This window comes from Saimiri boliviensis, chromosome 1, assembly GCF_048565385.1.
Source record: "Saimiri boliviensis isolate mSaiBol1 chromosome 1, mSaiBol1.pri, whole genome shotgun sequence".
In the NCBI taxonomy this organism is placed as follows: domain Eukaryota; kingdom Metazoa; phylum Chordata; class Mammalia; order Primates; family Cebidae; genus Saimiri; species Saimiri boliviensis.
Window position 1 is genome coordinate 86,235,065 of NC_133449.1, and position 24,219 is coordinate 86,259,283.

The 24,219-nt window shown below is 34.3% G+C and overlaps 1 non-coding gene across 1 annotated transcript; it reads right to left on the reverse strand.

Annotated features, from left to right (window-relative positions):
* Positions 1-23,605: 23,605 nt before the first annotated feature.
* Positions 23,606-23,769, reverse strand: LOC141581807 (U1 spliceosomal RNA). The gene has a single exon (XR_012514555.1). It is a non-coding gene; the product is annotated as a U1 spliceosomal RNA (small nuclear RNA).
* Positions 23,770-24,219: the final 450 nt, after the last annotated feature.

Sequence of the window (24,219 nt, forward strand, 5' to 3'; positions counted from 1 at the left end):
TTTACCTTTTATATATTTCCTTGAAATGATTCTGAGATTACATATACATAAATACATAATTGTTTGTTATTGTTACTAACAAAACTGGAGGAACTGACAGGCTGTTTGAAGGAAGGAGAAAGGTAAAAAGGAGACACGAATGAAGAATCAGCAGTTATAAACAGAGGGAAAGAGTTTACAAGTTTTGCACACACAAAAGCCATCCGCTTCATATCATAGGCGGTTACCTTTCCCAATAACACTAGAGATTGGCTACTTCACACATCTTAGCTTCTGATGATATGACTGGACAGACAAAAATATCATGCAGTTCATTGTGATAGTCTACAAATCACTACAAAATAGCATCCCAGCTTCAAAAGTATCTCTTCCATGATTTAGAAATATCGTTATTCTTAAAGAAGTTTCTATATATTTTTCTGAGATAATGACAGTACTGTCAAGTTTTAGAGACATTCCTGTATTATTGCAAAGATGGTAATTTCTAAGTTTCTATAAAAGGGTTTTTCATTGCATTATGCAAGAACATCTCATTATTGTTTTACATTTGCCTTCACTAAATTTTTCTATCTCCGTTCTTTTAAATATGTTGAATCACCTGTCAATGTTGGTAATGTATTTTTTAAAGAAAAAATTTGCATGCTCTAGTTCAGTTGTTCTTGGAATAGTTTTCTTTTTTAAAAAATGAAGCTCTAATATTTTTCTCTTAAAAGTGTGTTGTAAATGAGCCAGCAAGTTGGCCTTTGTACAGTGTACTTTTTCTCTCATTTCTTTTTCCCGTCATCATCTTCAACTGCTCCTATCTTGACAGTCCAAACTGCCCGTCACTTACATTTCATAATTTAGAAAAGGAAAAAGTGAGTAACCTCTTAAAAGTGAGTACCTGGGCCCCTCATAACAGCTCTTTTCAATCAGCAACACATTCCTTCATTTAATACAGCCCCATACTGCAAGTGTTAACCAGCAAGTTCATGACACATATGAAGACTGTATCATGATAGACAGAAACTCCATCATTATCCCTCTCCCATATGCTACTTACACATAAATTAATCTATCTTCTTTCATAATAGGTATCACTGATTGTGTGTGGAAAAGCTAATTTTGGGAAAATGAGGTTTTTGCCATTTCATGGTAACCCATACATTCTAGTCTACAAGCTTGGTCCAATACCTCAATTTCATTTCATAGAATCTTGCGTTTATACTATGTCCATTCCCATCTACAACCGTTACATTATGTCACTGTTGTGCGTGTACTACAAGAATCCTCATAACTTTCTCCAAACCAAAATTTTTATCACTCAATGTTTCCTGGCTCTACAGCCAGACTTCCCTAACCAGCAGCATCCCAGGACCACTGCTAGAATTTTTGCAGAACTTACCACTGTCACACTTTTTATATTTGGTATAGATGACCTGTCTTTGGCAATTAACTCAATTGTAGTAGCTTTCATTTCTGTAGTCTTACTTACCTTGGTTAGTACAGTGTATATGGGCAACAGCACACAATGTTGTTAATTTGATTAATCTAACAAATTACCTCCTGACATTATTTTTGGAGTAAAATCTGACAGTTCTAAACTTTGTATCATTTGTAATTGTTCACATTCTAAACACTTTTGCAAACGTTATCAGAAATGGAAAAGGTAAACTAAAAAATGTCTTCCAGCTTTTTCAGGCGTCAAGTTCATTAATGGTGTTATAAAGATCCTTTAAGATCATTTTGTAAAATTCACAAATGTCTAGAGAAGTCCTCGCTACTTAGCTTCTATCATGAGAAGAGCATAGATATGATGGGTGCTGAAATGGCTTGGTACCCAAAGGAATACTGTAGGGGAACAACTGTTATTTGGATCTACTTTTCATAAATAAAAGAAAGAGGATAAAGAAAATTTTTGCTAGAAGACAGCGACTCGAACTCAAAAGGTTTTGAATGATATAGTAATATAGAATTTTTATTAAAATAATTGTCACATATTAATACATTGCAGTCTGTGCCAGAGCTTTAAGGATGTTTCAAATTCTCACAAGAATCTTGAAAGGTATAGATGAGGAATTGATGGTCAACAATGATAGTAACCATCTAGGGCCAAAGAGGTAACAGGTGGTGAGCTACCTGTCCTGTTTGTTCTATTCTTGATCCCATTTATTTCCCACTATCTTAAGATAACTGGTTATTCAAGTAAAATTTTGACTTGATAAATAATGGGTATTCTTAAATTCTATCAGATTTTGTGAACAACTAAAATAAAATAAAAATTTGCAACATTCCACAAAAATACCAAACATTTTGAGACCTAATAAATATGTAATTTTTTTTTATTGCATTTTAGGTTTCGGGGTACATGTGAAGAACATGCAAGATTGTTGCATAGGTACACACATGGCAGTGTGGTTTGCTGCCTTCCGTCCCCTCACCTGTATCTGTCATTTCTCCCCATGCTCTCTCTTCCCACCTCCCCACCCCCTCGTCCCTCCCCCATTTCCCCCCAACAGACCCCAGTGTGTAGTGCTCCCCTCCCTGTGTCCATGTGTTCTCATTGTTCAACACCCGCCTATGAGTGAGAATATACGGTGTTTGATTTTCTGCTCTTGTGTCAGTTTGCTGAGAATGATGGTTTCCAGGTTCATCCATGTCCCTACAAAGGACGTGAACTCATCGTTTTTGATGGCTGCGTAATATTCCATGGTGTATATGTACCACATTTTCCCTATCCAGTCTATCATCGTTGGGCATTTGGGTTGGTTCCAGGTCTTTGCTATTGTAACAGATACTTTACAAAAGAAGACATACAGGAGGCCAACAAACATGAAAAAATGCTCATCATCACTGGTCATCAGATAAATGCAAATCAAAACCACATTGAGATACCATCTCACACCAGTTAGAATGGCGATCATTAAAAAATCTGGAAACAACAGATGCTGGAGAGGATGTGGAGAAATAGGAACACTTTTACACTGTTGGTGGGAATGTAAATTAATTCAACCTCTGTGGAAGACAGTCTGGCGATTCCTCAAGGACCTAAAAATAGAAATCCCATTTGACCCAGCAATCCCATTACTGGGTCTATATCCAAAGGATTATATGTAACTTTTTTGACAGCTCTGATCATGTTTCCTCCTTCTATCGCTCATGCTAATGACTTTCCAATTAGTTTAAAAAGTATTAAACACACACAAGTGAAACATCACAGCCAGATAGAAATGGGCAGAGAGCCAAGATTCAAAGGAACCATAGAATGAAGCCTGTGTTACACCAGATGTACAGAAGTGAGGCAGTAATGCTGGATTTGGCTAAACCTGGCTATGATGCAGAACATAAACTCATATTCAACCATAGCACATTTCCAACAAATCAGGGTAAAATCATCAGGGAAAATTTCCCTCTAATATTAAGGTTCCATTTTTTCTGTAATATTTGAGATGGGTTTCAGAGAAGATTCCATGCTAGATAGTAGATGAAACTTAAAAGTTTGTCTTCTGTGATAATTGTATCATTTCTCTACCTACCTCCCATCTAGTGCAGCTATGGCACTCTGCTGCCAGTCAAAAACAAGGGAAGCATCCCCTGTTATCTTTCTTCCTCTGTAATTTTTTTTTTGCCTCTAAAATTAAACAATATTCCACACGTTTTCTTTAGAAACTAGCCCTTTTTTATAATATATATAATGTTTAAGCTAACTATTTTTACATTTTACCTTTTAGAATCACATGCCACATTCTTATCTATAAATTCGTAGAAGCAATGAATGTCCGTTTTAGTAGTCCACCATGGAGCACACATCTATAAATAGTGCTTCAAAATTTACTTCTTCTACCAGAGGTCATGCTGGGATCTCAGACCAGGTTAGAATATATTTGAAAGCCTTTCTTGACAATTTCTTCAAAAACACTTAGATCTAAGAAAATTTCCCTCTAATATTAAGGTTCCACTTTTTTTTTGTAATATTCGAAATAGGTTTCAGAGAAGATTCCATGATAGATAGTAGATGAAACTTAAAAGTTTGTCTTCTGTGATATTTTTGTATCATTTCTCTACCTACCTCCCATCTAGTGCAGCTATGGCACTTTGCTGCCAGTCAAAAACAAGGGAAGCATCCCCTGTTATCTTATTTTTCTCTGTAATTTTTTTTTGCCCCTAATATTAAACAATATTCCACACACTTTCTTTAGAAACAAGCGCCCCCCCACCTTTTTTTTTTTTTATAATCTAAGTAGTTGAAATGTATGGGGAGAACAAAACCATAGGTTACTGGTAAGTGGATGGTCCTATAGCCACCAGGTGCTTAGTGACAATTCTTGAATCTTTGGTGTGTTGGTTTGTAATATTTTTCATGAATTTTAGCATTATGATGGGAAGTCTACCAGCTTCTAAAATTGTGGTGAAAACTATCTACAAAGAGATTTAGATTGATAAATGATGCCAGCTATGCCCTAGCCCATTTTTGATGGGGAGAAATGTTTTACCTATGATAATTACCAACTTCTTACACTGCATAACATATTCATTTGGGCAAAAACCTAAATAAACTATGGAATCAAAGATCTGCAGTATCTTATATATAATGAGGACTTTTAAGAGAATAATTTTAAAAATGTTGTCTTAAAAAATTTTTTTAAATTAGCTTTCTTTGTAACCTGGTATTCTGTCATGCACTGATAAAATATAAACATCGGACAGGAACAACAAAATATTATATATTTTCCCAAATACACTGTTTCTTTAGTTGCTTCTCTTTCTGCCACAAGGGAGTATGCTACACAAAAGGCATATCACTTCAGCCAAGTGTTGTTGACTTCTTGAAATACATTTTTTCTGTTAATTCATTTTAGATATCAACAAATATACAAGTAGAATATCATATTAAACATTAATAAAAAACCTCTGCATATTAATAATGCATATAATAAACAATATTAATGTACAGCTAGAAAAGTCATATTTAGACTTATAAACAATCACACACTAGAAGTTAAAATTAAGGACTGGCCTTTTACTATTGTTAACAATTAATAGATACCTGATTCTGTTAACCCGAAAGCTGTAAAGAACTTCTGATTTAGTTATGGGATCAGGATGGCCTTTGGTGTCTATCCTGGACTCAAATTATGACACCACATCACTTATTAACTCACTGACTCTGAAAATATTATTTACTGTATTGACATTCTAATGTTTCCTCTGTACCAGGTACTCAGTAATACATATTTTCAGACTTACTGTGAGGATTAAATGACAACCCTGTATATGATACACAGTACATCTTCTAAAAAGTAAGTTTCCATTTTTAGTAAAAATATTTGTTAGGAAAAATTCATAGACATGACAACTCTGAATAACAAGATATTTATTCATTTTTATTGTTTAAGGGTGGCTATTTCTTTGTTTTAGTGGTCAATGGTATTTGAGTAAATATAAACATGTAATTTAATGTAAATGTCCAAGGCCAAGTGCAGTGGTTCACACCTGTAATCTCAGCACTTTGGGAGGCCAAGGCAGGTGGATCACAAGGTCAAGAGATGGAGACCATCCTGGCCAACATGGTGAAACCCCATCTCTACTAAAAATACAAAAATTAGCTGGATGTGGTGGCACATGCCTGTGGTCCCAGCTACACGGGAGGCTGAGGCAGGAACCTGGGAGGAAACTGGGAGGAACCTCCCATTTGAACCTGGGAGGCGAAGGATGCAGTGAGCTATCATGCTATTGCACCCCAGCCCAGTGACAGAGCAAGATTCCAGCTCCAAAAAAAAAAAATTAATATCCAAAAATACTGTAACAAAGGTAAATTTTCCAGAAGATAATTTGTACACTTCCCCAAATTTCACTCAACCTATAGGAAGTCTTCACTTTTTTCATTTTAAAGTTTACATGGACGTATAAAACAAGAATAGCAAGGACACTCTTAAAGATGAAGAACCAAGTTGAGGGTACTCTACCCTGCTTCAAAATATATAACAGTAAACTAATTAAAACAGCAATGTATTGTTGTAGGGGAAAAAAAAAAAAACAAAAAACAAAAATAGAGAAGCCATAAATAAGCATGTGCATACATCAAACTCAATGTATGACAAAGGTGGTGGTCAAAAAGGCATTGAGTAAATAGTGCTGTGACACTTCGTTATTCATATGGAGAAAGTTAAAATAGATATATTTCTGACACCATACTTAAAAATAAATTTCAAATGGATTCAAAGGCAAAGATGTAAACATTGCAAGAAAATTTAGAAACTATTTTCATGTTCTTAGTGTAAGGAATGATCTAACAAGCTATAATACATATATGCTCTAAAAAAATAAGAACCCAAATTTAGAAGAATTGAGATATTATTCTGATTTAAAAATACAGTACAGGAAAGGTGGAACCTATGAATTTAGATGAAGTGCTTGCAACACATAACGACTGAGGCTAGTACTAATATAGGGAAAATGGTAATGGATAGAATGCAAGAGGCACATAGAGGATACTTCAAAGATTGTAGTAAATTTCTGTTTTTTATATTATCAATAATTGAATGACTGTGATTTGATTATCCAGTGAAAGGTTTATACAGATCTTACACAAGCTTTTTAATGTTACTTAAAAGTAAAAATAACACAATTTTATAACAAAAATATAACCTAAAAAAAAACATAAGAATTTGAATCTTTCCTCGAAGATGTAAATTGAGTGTCTGTAGTTGACATAAAAATGACTCAAAAGCTTCTTTCAAATGAACTTGAGACATTGTGGGACTGCCCCTAAGCAGTCACCTGATTTGATGTATGTAGTAACAGTACTCTTACTATCTCATATTTTGGCTTTTTTTTACCTTTATTTAGGTTATGCCAGACCTTCAGGAAGTAAAGTGTGCTAAGAGGCTTATTTGTATCCATTTTATTTCTCCATCAATTTTAGTCAAATATAACTAATGTCAAGATGCCCAAAAAGCTAAATAAAGTCATATGAGTGACCTCATGTTGAATAAAATGGAAATGCTATATTCATTACACCAATTTATGTTTCAGAATATGAATATCAATAGATATCTGCCTACTTTCAACAAACCTGTGTTTTTAGGTAAACCTCACCTCTTGCCTGGAAATATACAAGATCCCATTACATGTAAATTCTTAATCCATTTTTGAGAGACTGGTTATGTTGTATTATCCATGTTTTCTGGTCTCATGTTACATTCATTATAAGACAACATGTGTGTGTGTCTGTGTGTGTGTGTGTGTGTGTGTGTGTGTGTGCTCAAATTAGCTCATGTCTGATTCTAGAAAGCATCCATGAGGTTACTATTAAAAAGACTTTAAATTTTATTTATTTTTCTGTAAGTGTTGGGAATATCTGACAGCTAAAAACCATTTACTATGCTTGTAAATTTTTAACAAATTTGGATTCAGACTTCTAGGTTACAGTAGCTTTTGCAAAAGAATAGTAAATGGATAAATGGTGGGCAAGAGAAATATTGCTCTAAGAGTGTGAAGCATTTTAATTTGATCATTCATCATCCATCTCTGCTGATTCTTTACTCCTATGTTGTGTGTTAGACTAGAATGTTTTACTTAGAACATAGAAACAGTTAGCTTTCTTATTGCTAACATTTATAACCCTTCTAGAAACAAATTGTGACAAGCCGAAGTTTAGTGGGATACTAGCTATTCATTTCCTCGAAACGTTTCATGTATATATTACTTACATCTTATTGTATGTGTTAACAAATGCAGTAAGATTGCATTGCTGGTGGCAAAGCTGAGCCGGCTTCTCAAAAATCAATAAAAATTGTAAAAAATCACTTACATTTCAATAGATTATACATGCTCGGCAAACTTCCAGGTCAAAATATTAATATTTATAGTTACAATGATGCAGCTAGTATCACTGAATTCTATTGAATCTCTAAAGAAATATATTTAGGGTAGTTAGAATTTTAATAACAGTGAATTTTTTTTCATTAGCATCTTGGAAGAAGGAAATGGGAACCTGAAAGGGAATAAGGTCTTCATACTAATGCTTATTCCATTGTTAGTTCCATGAACTGAGTCATGAATGGTCAGCCCATATAAACTGAGTACCATGGAGATAAATGGATCCATTCAGGGTCATACACTCATACTGTAGCATTGAGCAGGATCAGACTTAAATTCTTCTAGTTTCATCAAAGGTTTTTTCCTTCTCCTCTTTTCTTCTTTCCTTTTCATCTTTCTTCCCCTTTACTTTTCTTTGCTTTTGTTTCTCTTTCTCCATCCCTTCCCTTTTCCTTAATTTTTAAAACATAAAAGATCATTCTTTTTACTTCTTCACTTCCATCTCTAACTCCTACCTCCTTCATCAAATAAAAAAGAAAATATTTTTCCACCATTTGTAAAGTATGTAGTGTTGAGACCAGATTGTAAGAGACTAGAGGCTGAATCATAAATTTATTACTTGAGGCAAAACGGGATGCATCTTTGCATTCGAATAATGAAAATATACACACTAGCAGGGAAGAGAATGTGTCAAGTTTGGGGACCATGAGGACAAGAGTTTGAGGGAAAGTGGAAGAAGACTGTACTGAAATCAAAACATGGCTTAACCTAGAAATTTACAGAACAATTTCTGTGAACACCAGTGAGTGTGCAAGATTGTTCTTTGTAGGTCAAAAACAGAAGTGTGGTTTAAATGAGATTTTTTTCTTAAAATTTGCAAACTTTATATAATTGTAGCATAATACGAAACAGCAAAAGTGGTGTATATATCCCTGTACTAATGTATCTTGTATAATTTCCAAACAGTTTCATAGTTCTGTAAACATGGACACATCTGTGCAGCTGATTAGCTCAGAGGCTTTCAGGACCCATCTCCCCGGAGGCTGAAGCAGCCACAGTGAACTATTATAACAGTAATGGCTTCTAAAACTCATTTCAACATTTATTATATGCTATATAATAATTGCTGCCACCATTTATCAGATTCATAGACTTGATCTTCCCATCCACAGGCCACTGTTCTTAGGTCAACAGTTTTGTCTTACATATCTTCATTGTAGCCCTGACAGTTACTCTCATCATTTCTGACACAGAGTACATGCTCGTCAAACGATACATAATCCTGATTCTAGCAACAAAGCCATTTAGTGATCTGTGTCATTCTTAAGACAGTAAGAGGACACTCACTGGATCAAATGCATAGGAATACGATGAGATCTTTATAGTTTCATGAAAAACACACTAAATTTCATTGCCATGAGCAATTCACATATTATTGAGAAGTACTTGTGTCAAATCAGTCTAACTTTTTTCTTGCAAGTCACATTTGATTCTAGGTATGTTTGTGTCTGACAGACCCATTGGAGAATAATCTTATGGATTCTATTCCATGCATGTTCCTCCCCATACTAGGATTATATTTATATTTAGAAAATAAAACCTGATTATATGTCTCCAAACTTTTTTTTTCACTTCTAGGATAAAATTTGTAAAAAGTAAATTATTTGGGCTGCCACTGAAAGATTTTATAAATTTGTCCCAGCCTTTCACTTAAAATGACATATTGGTTGAAACTGTACTGTTTGATACATTAAAATATACTCAATAAGGTTGTATTCCTCTCTACTCTTTCTCTCTACACATGCACCGTATTCTACCACATCATCTCCTAATGTATATTGCATAAAATAAGAATCTCACAAGATATTTGGCCCAAAAATCAGCTTTGTATTAGAATAAGTAGAAGAAATTTTACGTATTAAATATTTGTCATAATTCACATCAAAAGCTTTGAAAAGACCAATAATAAAGAACTATGCATAATTTTGTTTATACTCGGTTTTCTAAACATAATCTTTAGGCCTATTTGTGTGTTTGTAGACATGTAATCACTGCTGACATTCCCATGAAGCTTATTTATTAAACAGATATATTTTAAATATGTCTTTATTCCTGGCAGTGTACTGGGTACTGAGCGCAATCTGAGATTTCAGTAGTCGTGACATCCAGGTTTGTGTCCTGTTTCTTACTTGCTCAGCCATACCCAAATGCTATCAATCTCAGCCTGTCATAGTTTTTGAAACCTCAGTATGTTTCTTCACACTGTCAGCATTGACCAGAACTGCACCTCTTTATCTCATGTTATATTCAAGTATCGTATCGAAACATTCATTTTGTAACATTTAGCACTAACTTCCTTCCCAACATCCAAAATTAACTTTACCTATCTCAAAACCTCTTGGTATTTTACTCACACACATTGTATGACATAAACTTCCCAACTGTCTCCCTTGCTGGACTGTGGGTCACTACATAGATATTTAGATTTCGTAATTATTTTGCATGTAGATTAAATAAGAATATGTAATGCTTATTTTAGCACATTGCCACTTTTTAAAATTTGGTAATATTGGTAGAACAAAGAGAAAAAAATCTGTAATAGACTATGACCTCAAAAAGATATTTATGACCTCAAAAAGAATGTCATGTTCCTCCAAAGACAAGAAAGTAAGAAAATGATAGGGTAAATGGTGGTAGTGTCTTGGAGATATTTTTTAGATAACTGAATAATAACATAAAAATTATGTTATCTCTGAGTTGAAAACGTATTTAAGTGGTGGGGCTCACATTTTCTACTTTTAATCTATTTAGCGACATTATTAAATACATTTTAGTCTAGAAATGTAATTAAAATGGAGAACTGCCTACTCAATTTTCAAAGGTGAAAATGGGAATGATAGTGTGTATGCAGAGTAAGAGAACTGACATGCTAAAAAAGAGCCAGGTAGTTGAAAAGATCTGACAAAATAAGATGACATTGTTTGAGGTGTTAAAAGAAAGGACCAAAGAATACTGAAAATCTATGTCCTAGGTAACTGACACTAATACAACTATACACACTTCAAGGGATGGAACAGTTCACGTAATCTCACATCAGTTAATTTATATCTAAAATGTAGCATCAATTTCATTTTAGTGAAAATGTTGATGTGTGAGTTCCTCAAAGGTTCAGAAAGAACCTGACTCATTAAAAGCCTAAATGAGGAGGAATTCCAATAATTTATTAATGTATTTACTCATTTACATTTATGCACTGAATGCTTTCTTTGTAAAAGACTAACACTTTAATCTTTTGAAATTCAGTGCTAAAGCAGAGAGGTGTAGCTCCTGCTCTCACCGTGAAGCATACAGCATAGAAAAATGAAAATTAAAGACGTAGTAAAATGAATAACAATATAACTACACATGCAATATGTGTTCTAAAAATAACTTTCAGAGAAAACTGCTTTAGATAAGAGTGTCAGGGAAGGACACTTTAAGGACTACTGAAATAAGATAGGTTCCGTCATCCTGGTCACACGGCATGTGATGGGGATGTAGCTCACTTCTTCAATGCCCCCTGCTCAGACCTCTAGAGCGTCTATATATAGACAGTCAGGCTGTGGGGCTCCAATCCCACAGCAGTGTCTAAGGGTGAATGTTCACAGCTCCTGAAGCATCAGCATGCATGTGTTACAGGGTGCTCTTTTAGTTTGCCGTCTAGAGGCAATTTGTGTTAGGTCAATTAGACCTTGTCTCCAACAGAGACGGCTTTCTGTATCTGGGGTTTCCCGCATTGGTATACTGGAAGAGTTAGATCATACGTGGGCTTAGAGAAGGAGTGCAAGGTTTTATTGAGTGGAAGTGGCTCTCAGTGGATGACGGAGCCAGGAGGGAGATGGAGGGAGATGGTTTTCCCCGGGAGTCAGGCTGCTTGGTGTCCAGGGCTCTCCTCTGACTGCCCTAACCAAACACCATGTGGTTCTGCTGTTCGAGGACACTCTGGACGACCAGCCACTTGGATCTTCTTCTGTCGACATGTTCTTCATGACATCCACCCGCTGGTGTCCCTGCCTTGCTAGGATCTCAGGTTTTTATAGGCCAGGGATGGGGGCATGGCAGGTTAGGGTGGTCTTAGAAAATGCAACATTTGGTTGTGAAGGCAGAAGTGCCTGTCCTTACCTAGGTCCGTGGGGGTGAAGCCCTAGCCAGAGACCCACCCTTCTCTACCCAGTGCTTCCCTGCCCCACTCCCTTATCACTATGGCTTAGAAAAAAAACAATTTTTGTGATGCAGGTAATTGAAGAAATGGAATATTGTTACATAGAGAGACTGAGTGTGGATAAACCAGTAAGACTGAGGGTAGAAATGTTTGTTTCTGTAACAATTGATTGTCAAAATAGTACAAGTTATAAGTAAATTGATTTCAAACCCAAATTTTAAAAGAATTAAGTTAGACCTACCCAACACTGAAGTGATTCACATGGAAGTGAAATAACTCTCAAAGTGTATAAGCAGATGCCATTTCTTGCTTTTTCCCTAATTGTAGACCTATATTTTTAGCATTATATTTTATAGAGAAATACTTTCCTTATTTCACAACAATCTTTTTAGGATTTTGATACCATATACCCACTACATACCACACACACATCAGCATAGATAGTATAGGACAATTATAATTTGTGTCAAATCAGTTTCAATCTTATTCGTTACATTTGAATATGGCTTAGCATCTTCAGAGGATTAAAATCTGTTTGTAATGAAGATTACTACTAAGTTGAATTATTATTGTCTTCAAGACAGTATAGCATAGTGGTTAAAAGTAGACACAAAGGATTCAGGTGGCCTGTTGGCAAAACCTCATGCCATCACTGTTTTTAGGCAAAATCACTGTGGCCCTTAGTCTCATCTCCTGTATAATGAAAACTACACATGTGTTGTAATTTAGTATTTTTAATTAAATTAGATAATACATGCCAAAATTTTTAGCTACTATTAATATCTTTATTTTCAAATATGATAGCCGTAACATCCTAGAATCACACGTAGATTGATACCACTAGTATTTCCAAACTGAATTTAGAGTCTTGCTTCTGTTATTTAGAAGAAGCAAAACCACAATAATATTTAGAGAAATATTAATTTTAATATTAAATATTAAATATTTAACGTGAATCTGACAGAAAGTAACTAAATTATAAAATAAAAATAGCACAACTTTGACAACCATTTATCTCAGCCCACACCACATATAAACTTACAAAATGCACCGACGAACACAATACTATCTATAAATGAACTTGCAGAAAAAATCAGACTTACATGTAATCGAACTCTAATTCTAATAATTAAATTGTAAAAAACATGGAGTGATAGAAGTACATGACAAACAATATAAAGGAGGTAGAGTCAGTGTTATCTAGATTGTGGGAAAACCTCAAGATAAACCACTCAGTATTTTCAGCAAGAAGAAAATGAAAGAGAAAAAGAGGGAGAGAAGGAAGGAGGAAGAGAGAGTGAGAAGGAGGGGAAGGCCACATATTAGGAGAAGCTTATGAGACATATCAACCAATGTCCACATATGGACCTTATTTTGATCCCAATTAACTAAAAACATAAATGTCTGTTTACAATAAGGCTGAGTGTGGTGGCTCACTCCCAGAATCCCAACAGTGGGAGACCAATGTTGGGGGATCACTTGGGGACAGGAATTCAAGATCAACCTGGCCAACATGGCAAAACCCCATCTCTGCTAAAAATACAAAAAAAAAAAAAATATCCAGGCATGGATGTGCGTGCTTGTAGTTTGAGCTACATGGGAGGCTGAGACATAAGAATCATTTGAACCCAGGAAGCAGAGGTTGCAGTGAGCCAAGATTACACCACTGTACCCCCAGCCTGGGCAACAGAGGGAGACTCTGTCTCAAAAAAAAAAAAAAAAAAAAAAAAAAAAAATCTGTTTACCATAAAACGTAAAGGAGGCACAGTTAGAAATTTGAATACTGACTAGACATTTCAGAATATTTGATTTTTAAATGTGATAATGGATAAATAAGAACTTTTTTTTTAATGATTTGTTGTCTCCTACAGGTATATGCTAACATTTTTACAGATCAACAAAAATATATAGGAAGGGATTATAGATAGGGGTAGAGGTGACTGAGGGTTTACTATGAGTTGTCAATTGTTCAATATGAGTAATGAGTACATAAGAGTCCATTATACTATTCTATTTTTTTGTACACTTGAAAATTTCCATAATACAAAAAGTTTTAAGAATCAATAAGAGAAATTAGGCAACTGTAGAGCTGTGCAAATGGTCTAGAAAATTAAGCTCTTCAAACTAATTATTCAAACTATGGCCTTTGAGAGAAAGATAAATAGATATAGATAGACATAAATCTAGATACAGCTAGATAGAGATAGATTGGATTCTCATATAACAAGTTTTCATTTTGACATTTATAATTCTCAGTTAACTGGAACTAAAATACCCCATTACCCTTTTGCCATTAACAGAAACTATTTTATTTTTCTGACTTCTCCAGATAATTTCCCAAATGTTTATATTTCTTTCTGAGCATGTACAGTTACTCAGTAAAGAACTACCTCAGGAATTCTTTATCAAAGCCGTGACTTACAAACATTATCTTTCAGCTGTGCTAAGAAGAAATAGTGACATTTTGTGAAGAGAAAAATGTGTCTGCTGAAGAAAGCTGGTTAGTAAGCTTTAAAAAAAAAAAAGCAATTTATTATTCTGGAAAAAGCTTTAAATCAAATATGCTGGATATAGTCCATGTACTACAGTATGACATAAGAAGAGGATCACAAGATTAAAATCTTAAGGTTAGGCTAGGCTTGGATAATTTTCCATTACAGTCTATGTCATGGGAATAGATACATTTCATGCCAATTTTGTTCTGTATACATTCCTCATAATGGGGAGCATAAGTGAAAGACCATTTTAGCTTTTTGGTTATCTGGAAATACTGTGTTATAATGCATAAGCTAATATATTACTTCAAACTGAGACAAAAAATGACCTAGTGCACGGCATACATTGATCAATTCACATTCATTGAGCAAGGGTCAAGTGCCACCCATGTTGTGAAAGGTGCTGGTATAATTATAAAGTTGTATCACGCTAGGATTGATGCTCATGGTGTTCATTAATACAAACACACACACACACAATGTGGCAAACATGGATTTCACACTTTCCTCCGATCTATGTCACCTTTTCATTTAATAATGGCAATATATTCTGACAAAACCCTCCAGCACCCTTTGTAGATAAAAGCCATATGATAGTTCTTTCTAATGGGATTTATAGTGAATCCCTGGTATATGTGGGAGAGTGATTCCAGGACCAATACAACATCAATATCCAACAATATTCAAGTACCTGATACCAAAATGGTGTATTAGGTTGGTGCAAAAGCAATTGCGGGTTTTGACATTGCTCTTAATGGTATTTGCTTATAACCTATGCATTTACTCCATTATAATTTGATCATCTATAAACTACCTAATATGATGTAAATGCTATGTAAGTAGTTGTTACACTGCCTTGCTTTCTTATTTGTATTAGGTTTAATTGTCCTATTGTTTTTCTTCTGAATGTTTTCCACCTGCTAGTTGGCTGAATGTGCTATTGTAGAGCCCAGAGATGGACTATAAATAGAAGTCATGGTTTAGTTATTCTGAAAAAGCACTTTAAAAAGAATAGACTCGGACCGGGCGCAGTGGCTCAAGCCTGTAATCCCAGCACTTTGGGAGGCCGAGGCGGGTGGATCACGAGGTCGAGAGATCGAGACCATCCTGGTCAACAAGGTGAAACCCCGTCTCTACTAAAAATACAAAAAGTTAGCTGGGCATGGTGGTGCGTGCCTGTAATCCCAGCTACTCAGGAGGCTGAGGCAGGAGAATTGCCTGAACCCAGGAGGCAGAGGTTGCGGTGAGCCGGGATCGCGCCATTGCACTCCAGCCTGGTTAACAAGAGCAAAATTCCGTCTCAAAAAAAAAAAAAAAAATAGACTAACTAGCATCCATATTTCACTTTTTGTTGTTTCCTCTTTTTGCCAGAAACAAAGAAATAATACCTAGGGGTGCTGCAGCCTTACTGTGACCATGAAGACAGAGGAAAAAGCTGAGGTTCTCACACGGGATCTTTGAATTGCTGCATTATCCTGGAATGCAAACTCCCTCTGGATTTCACATTATATAGAATTGATACATCTCTTACATGTAGGCTACCATTTTGGGAGGAGGAAGAGTACCCATTAAAACAAACATGATTCTAATAGATTACAAATTATAAAATGTTATAATAATATATAAAGTAACATAAAATACAAATTTATATTTATAATATTAAGAGGCAATATTTGTGCCATTTTAACAAGCACCAGTCTCAATTTAAATCTTGACTTATGACAACATATAAATGTGTGTGTGTACATATATATATTTAATTAATACATATGTAAGTGCAAAAGCATGACTGGAAATTATTTTATAATTCAGGGGATGTAGCTTTTGTGACTTTCTCTTATATCTAACATCTGTATACAGATAACTCCATTCTTATTATTCCACCGAAGGAAATCTCTAATGCTGCATTATTACACAGAAAGCTGACTTGATAAATCTTGTGCATATGTGTATATTAAAGAAGCAATCAAAACAAATGTATGCTTTAAGAAAGGATGGTTGCAGAGCACTAAAAAATACAAACATAAGTACATACTAATATATGTACCAAACTTTTTATCACAGCAGTACAAGAGAAGTGAGTACATAAAAATGGAAGTGACTGAATAAAGATAATGCATCCACATGTGTCTATTACATGGATATTAAAGTAAGTGTGTTAGATATACAGAGATGTGTAACAATTATCTTATAATTTCACTTTCAAACTTCACGTGTGTGTGTGTGTGTGTGTGTGTATCCTTTTAGGATTGTGATATAAAAAAGTCTGTATTAGCATGGAAATGGAAGGATGTCCACCATACTGATAATATTGGAGAGATTTAAGGGCATTGAGATTAGGATTGGAGGTGAGGTAGTGGTGGAGATTTATCATTTTATTATATCTTTTCTTCTTTTGCATTATTTAACATACTAATCTTGTTATACATACAAACACATACATACTTAAATGTGTAAGGAAAAAGATTCAATCCAAATAGGAGAGGTAAAAAGATATAGAGGAAGAAAGAGACAGAGAAAGGGATTCTAAAAGACAACAAAATGGTGGTGGGATTTCTGGCATTATCATACAAGGACATGTGATAAATGAAGAGGAGTAAACTCCACGTAGCTGACATACCACATTATATAAGTGTTTGTATGTGCGTTTATTACAATTAGGTAAGATTTGCTTCCCTAATTGATATCACAGTATAAATAATACAGAACTATAATAAAATCTAAATTTTCAATACAGATCTGATATAATTTGGATATTTGCTCCTTTCCAATCTCATGCTGAAATTGGACCACCAATGTTGAAGATGAAGTATAGTGGAAGGTGTTTGGTTCATGGGGACAGATCTCTCTTGAATGGCTTGGTGCCCTCCCCAGTAATGAGTGAGTGATAATGAGTAAGTTCTTACTTTATTAGTTCATGCAGTATCTGGTTGTTAAAGAGTCTGGAACCCCCCATCTCCCTTTCTATCTCTTGTTTCCTCTCTCATCATATGACATACCTACTCCTCTTTTGCTTCTGAGACCCTCACAAAAGCAGATGCTGGCACCATACTTCTTGTACAATCTGCAGAACTGTGAGCCAAATAGAATTTGTTCCTCTATCAATTACTTGGTCTCGGGTATTCCTTTAGAGCAATGCAAAACGGACTAACACAAGAATCTTGCTATTATGGCTACCTTTTGTTGTTACCTTTTATGCTGCAAACTGACCATAAAATTTGTTTTCTAAGCAGTCTTCTGCCTTAATGCATAAAAGGAAATTATCTCATTTAAAGAACGCATCACATCATGAATGTGGTGACTGCTCCTCCAGTCTTTACTGAGAACGCACGGTTAATTTTCAAAGGCTGATAACATATCTTGCTCTCTGGCACTTTTCAAATCCCTTAGTTCTAGGAAGTATCAAATATGAGCTTCATTTGTATACTCCATTCATAGTAATAAACTATAGACAGAATGGAGTTGGGAAATCAAGCATCGAAATCATTCTGGGAACATTTTTGATGTGATGTTGAGCTCCTCTTGCACAATAGATATTTTGCTCATATCCTCACTTAATCTTACTATGCCTTTCCAAGAGTGAAAAAGAATCTCTCTTTAAAAAGTTCTGAATAAATTGTTAAAACTTGTCAGATATACAAGCAAATTATTTAAATTAAAAGTTAAAAGACACAGCCAAAGAAGCAAACATTGACCTCTTCTGAGATCCCATACAAACAACTGATAAAATAATTCAATAACCCAATAATGTCAAGAGTTAAGGACCTGGACCCAGCCAAATCGCAGTTCTTAGACTTACCATCTTCATAAATTTGGAAAAATCCTCAAAGGCTCAGATTTCTTACCCTATGAAAGAATTATAACAATACCTAATTTATGGGGTGATCTGAGGATTAAATTAGATTAGATGCATGTCTGAATTACAGAATGTGATCAATGGAAGTTAATCATCATCATATTATTCTGTCACCTTGTTATGAATAAATGTTAACATGATTTTCCAAGTGTTCACTCTATTATGAAACCTGGTATTTATTTATAACCTATTACCGCGTTATTCTCAGTGTTGCATGTACACTAATTTAATCTACACAAATATCCTAAAAGGAGGTGGTAGATATTAAGCACTATTTACATACAAGGAACCTGAGGCACAGAGAAACTAATCATTCATGGATATGGGACTCACACTCTGGCAGGTTAGTTACTGACAGCAGTTCTCAAACTCTGAACCACTACAGTATAGTAATAATCATGTAGCTCATTATTCTGTCTTTAAAGAACATCCATCACTTTTAAAACCTTCTTTTGACTAAGCAGTTTCCTTGAAATTACATTTTTTTTTTATCAAGCTTTTGCTTTTTCTAGGGCAGCCTGCCCTCAAATTCCAGATTTAATTCTGTACATTTTTTTCCAATTTTCTAATTTATTCTCATTTTCACATTTGTCTTAATAACCTGAGGCTCACTCTCTCTCTACTACCAATCTTTGATCTTACTGGCATCTTCCCTATTTATAGGTACTTTCCTCACCAAAAAATCACCTTGCTATATTCCCTCAACCTTTCCAGATTGCAATTACTCTTCCCTGCTTCGTTCATCCTGATAGCTTATGGAAATGCATATAACTCTCTCCCTCTTTGTAAGAATGTAGTATTGTTAAGAATAGGCCAACATAGTGTTTTAAGAATACAGACAGAATTGAATTACTATAGTGAACATACAAAGCCAAATAATTTACTGGAATATTGCTGTCTTTTGTGCTTTATTCTCAGAATATATGATCAGTCTATGTGGCATTCTACATAATATTTAAGATTAATCTGAGATGAAAATATTTTTGTTCAAATTCAGTTATAAAAAAATGATATAACTAGAATTATGAATACCAGGGGTTAAAAGCCCACGAAGTTCTGAGAGAAAATATAGGAATATCAGAATAGAATACAAATAGACTAGAATATAAAATGCAAAAGATCTCAGAATGTTAAAATTCTATAATATGATGGTAAGTTCAGGATAAAAATCAAGGGACGTAGAAACCACATCCCGAAGTTTCTTATCCATATAAAAATATTTGAGTAGCTAACAAAAGAAAAATTAAGCACAATACAGAAAACAATGTTTTAAAATACTAAACCAACTCAAAGAATGTTTTTAATTCCATACTGAAAGGGCTCACTAGGAACCACAAAGGATGCCACACATATGCACGTTTGTATATGCTTCAATATATGGCAATGGCATTCAAGAACTCCAGTAAAAAGTCAAATCCTAAAATATTACAGAAACAAACAAACAAAAAATTCACAGAATAAGAGACATTAGAAAAAAAAATCCCTTAGCAAAACTTATGCAAAAAAAATGAAAAAAAAAATCTTTGAAGAGATGAAACAAAATAACTTTGAAAACTGAATTCCTATTCCAGCCAATATAATATATAACTAAAATTAAATAACAATTAAAAATTAAAGAAACATATAGAATCTTGAAAACTCCATTTATATGTGAATTCATGATGTAATTGAATTGAGATTGTTCAAAAAATACATGTTATTCTTCAAAGATAAAAAGTAGGTAAAAATAATAACCTAGCAACACATGTAACTAAAAACAGTATACCATTAATCTAAAAATTATTAAGAATTTATTGAATAAAGATATATAAAATATTTGAATAAAAAAAGTATTCTAAAGATTTCAATTGCCCACAAATATACATTTTTCAATCCCAGTGATGCTTTCAGTAATTTTAGAGAATTTGACTATGTGATTCTGTAATACACATATAGAAATAAATATAATATCTAAACAATTTATTAAAAATAAGACTTTTTAAAAGCAGATGCCTTGCCAGATTTAAGAGCATTTAAAAAGATGTAATGATTAAAATATTGTGGCAGCAGAAAAAGAACGTATGACAAAATCCACGGTAAAGAACAGGTCACCTAGAAATAGAATATCACAGATGTGGAAATTTAGTATTAGAGTGTCATTTCAAATCAGTAGAAAAATATTGGACAATTTCATAAGTTAACTGGAAAAAACTGGGTATCTATTGAAATGCAATTACTTTCTTATTTCGAAGCATGCACGAAATAATTACAGACTGATTAAAGATGAAACAATGTATGTTTATTCAGTTTCATTTAAAGGTACTCATAATCATGGTGAAAAAAAGAAGAGTCAATTCAAAATATGTATGAAGAGATTATGTAGTAGTTAGAATAATGCTACTTACAGGAGCAAGCAAATTCCAAACTTTTAATAGAATAAGACTAAACCATTCATTTCTTGCTCAAGTTAACAATCCATTTTTATTCTTTCAAAAGCTGATGAAGAGCCTCAGGCTCTTTCCATTTTATAGGTCTGCTGTACTCCATGAGGCTGCAGAGGCCACACTGTATCTTTTGCTTTCTAAAGAAGGTATTTCTAATTATATGGACATTCTCAGTTACCTCGCCAATCCAGAATACACATCCAGTTTTCCGATTCATCACATATCGTTTCTTTTAAAGTGAAGGTTTGCTCTATAATGGGGACATTTTCAGCTATATAAAATACATTCATGAACTTCCCTCATTCTTTGAAATTGCTGGATAAAGGTGTGTACTAATCAAAGAATACCCAAAGTAATTTTTCGAGCTGAGTGTTTTAGAATTCCTTAAAGTATTTGGCAGGCAGTAAATATTTGGTGAAGTACTAATCAAATAATCTTCTAACACATACGCAGTTTAATACAGATTGGTCACTTATTTAAAAGTAAATGTTCCACTTAGTTCCAAAAATAATAGAATTAAAGCAACATAAAATATGGATAAGAAAATAGTGTTTCAGCCGGGCGCGGTGGCTCAAGCCTGTAATCCCAGCACTTTGGGAGGCCAAGGCGGGTGGATCACGAGGTCAAGAGATCGAGACCATCCTGGTCAACATGGTGAAACCCCGCCTCTACTAAAAATACAAAAAAAAATAAAATTAGCTGGGCATGGTGGCACGTGCCTGTAATCCCAGCTACTCAGGAGGCTGAGGCAGGAGAACTGCCTGAACCCAGGAGGCGGAGGTTGCGGTGAGCCGAGATCGCGCCATTGCACTCCAGCCTGGGTAACAAGAGCGAAACTCGGTCTCAAAAAAAAAAAAAAAAAAAAGAAAGAAAAGAGAAAATAGTGTTTCAGCATGCAAACAAATCAAACTGAAAATCATACATTTTTAAAATCTTCTTCTTGATTTTCTGGGGACTAGATAAAAGTTGACTTGCTAAAAACTATTTAAAGGAAAATATAGCATTAAACTGTCTGATTTGCTAGTTATAAAAGTATCCTCGACCTTTCATCAGTTTAAACCAACTTTCCTAGTAATCATACTTAGAACAATTTACTATTAATAGATATTTCACTTGTTTTCATAGATCATCAGATTCTTTTTATTATAATTATTATTCAGTTTACTGACCTGGCTGTAATACAGAGAGAAGAATAACATAGGTCACTGCATCTTTTTTTGTTCATCTCTATACAGGATTTAATGACTATCCCAATATACACTTTTCAAGAGCACTGAAAATTGTAATTACTGTTTCCAGAAGTGGGGTAAAAGACTACATGTAAGTGAAAGGTATTAAGTTATTGTTGCAGTCATAGTTATTATTGCTGTTACTATCTTAGAAGAGAAAGGGGAGTTATAATTCCATGGCTTGTAACTTATAATCAACTCGGTGCTAACTCAAGAATAGCCTTAATATCCCCTCATATAATTCTATTTTTATTGCCACAGAGAACCAGAAGTGTGGAAAAACTTACTATAGGAAATACTGACAGTGAGAGTGACAAAAATTGTTTACGTTTAGAAAAATTGTTTAGAAATATTTTAACATGGTTTCATACCCACAGAAAGATTTTTATCCCAACAAGGAGCATCATATGAATGTCACTGTAGGAACTTTATTAAAGAACCACTGGAAAATTTAGATTTGATAGGTTAGTATAGGAGAAGAACATTACCTTTATCCAGTTTTGTATTTTTACAAAAACAAAATTTATCTGACTAAATGAGCTTCTTACAATACTTTTTGGCAAGTATGTACTGTCAAAGACCAACAATAATTAGTTTCTGATTAAGGTATGAGGGGACGCAGTAGAGATTTAGAGATTATGAATATGTTGTTTAGAGAAGATGTTGAGGGAAGTAGTTGGTTTGTTTCTACTTTAGTAAAAGGTAACAATCACGTTAGCCCACAGTAATACAGTTTGTACTGTGTATAAAGCAAGGATGAAACACTGAAATAAGGGCACACAGGTAAGTTAAAAAGAAGACATAAAATCAGGTGTGGAATAAAATTTGCTTTCTTTTGCTTAGGTCCTGTTCGCCTATGTTCCTAAGGATCTCTAAACACCTCTGTTAAGAGTCCGATAGATCCAAGAAGGTATCTCTTGCAGTTGATTTAGTCTTGCTTTAAAGGAGTAACAGGTTGGGTCATTTATTTAAAAAAGGGGTTTATTTGGCTTGCGATTCCGCAGGCTATTCAAGAAGCATGGTACTAGATCTGCATCTAGTGAAAGCTTCAGGGTGTTTATGCTCCTGGGAGAAGATGAAGGAAAGCCTGCATGTGCATAATGAGAGAGAGGAAGTGAGAGAGAAGAGAGTTGTCGGGCTCTTTTTAACTACCAGCTTTGATAGGAGCCAACAGAGGGAGAACTCACTCGTTACTTCAAGGATGACACCAAGCTGTTCATGCGGCATTCACCCCCATGAATCAAGCATCTCCCATTAGCCCTATTTTCAACATTGAGAACAAAATTTCAACTTCAGATTTGGCAGGCAAACATCCAAACCAAAGCAGTGCTTGTGTGACATTTAATAGTAATGTGATTATTTGTCATGTGCCTAATATTGTGATAAGAAATATATACCACATATCTTACAAAAACTTTTTGGCTACGAATCTTTACCCATATTTTACAAAGCCAGGAATAAAATTAAGATCTGATACCGAAGTCTGTCTTTGCATCTCTGCATACAGACCATGCTCTCTACAAAATACTTTGTTAAAAGGAGATAACATAAACTACTTAATATCCTTAATATTACATCTTTTTTTTTTTTTTTTTTTTTTTCAGGGGAAAGCGCGAACGCAGTCCCCCACTACCACAAATTATGCAGTCGAGTTTCCCACATTTGGGGAAATCGCAGGGGTCAACACATCCGGAGTGCAATGGATAAGCCTCGCCCTGGGAAAACCACCTTCGTGATCATGGTATCTCCCCTGCCAGGTAAGTATAATATTACATCTTTAATATACCAGATTCTTTTCCTCTTATTTATTTTTGCTTTTGCAATTGTACATGTATATATATTTCCCTTTGAGACAAATCAATTAATTGCTATATAACTTTTGCCTCCTTGTTTTCAAAAATTTTTAAATAAATACGTTACTAGAATATTTCCATTTCCTACCAACTTAGAATGACAGGGAGTGAACTAATCTTCATTATAGAAGCTACAACAAATTAGGACAAAATATTTGAAACAACGAATCTCAAGACATGAGGCAAAGAAGAACAGTTCTCTGTGAATGAAAGGAAATGAATAAACTATGTCTTGTGTGTATCCAATCATAATGCCTAGAAAGTGGTTTTGTTGTTGTTAATATATATACGCACATATATATACATATATATACATATACATGTATATATATATACATATACATGTATATATATATATGTAT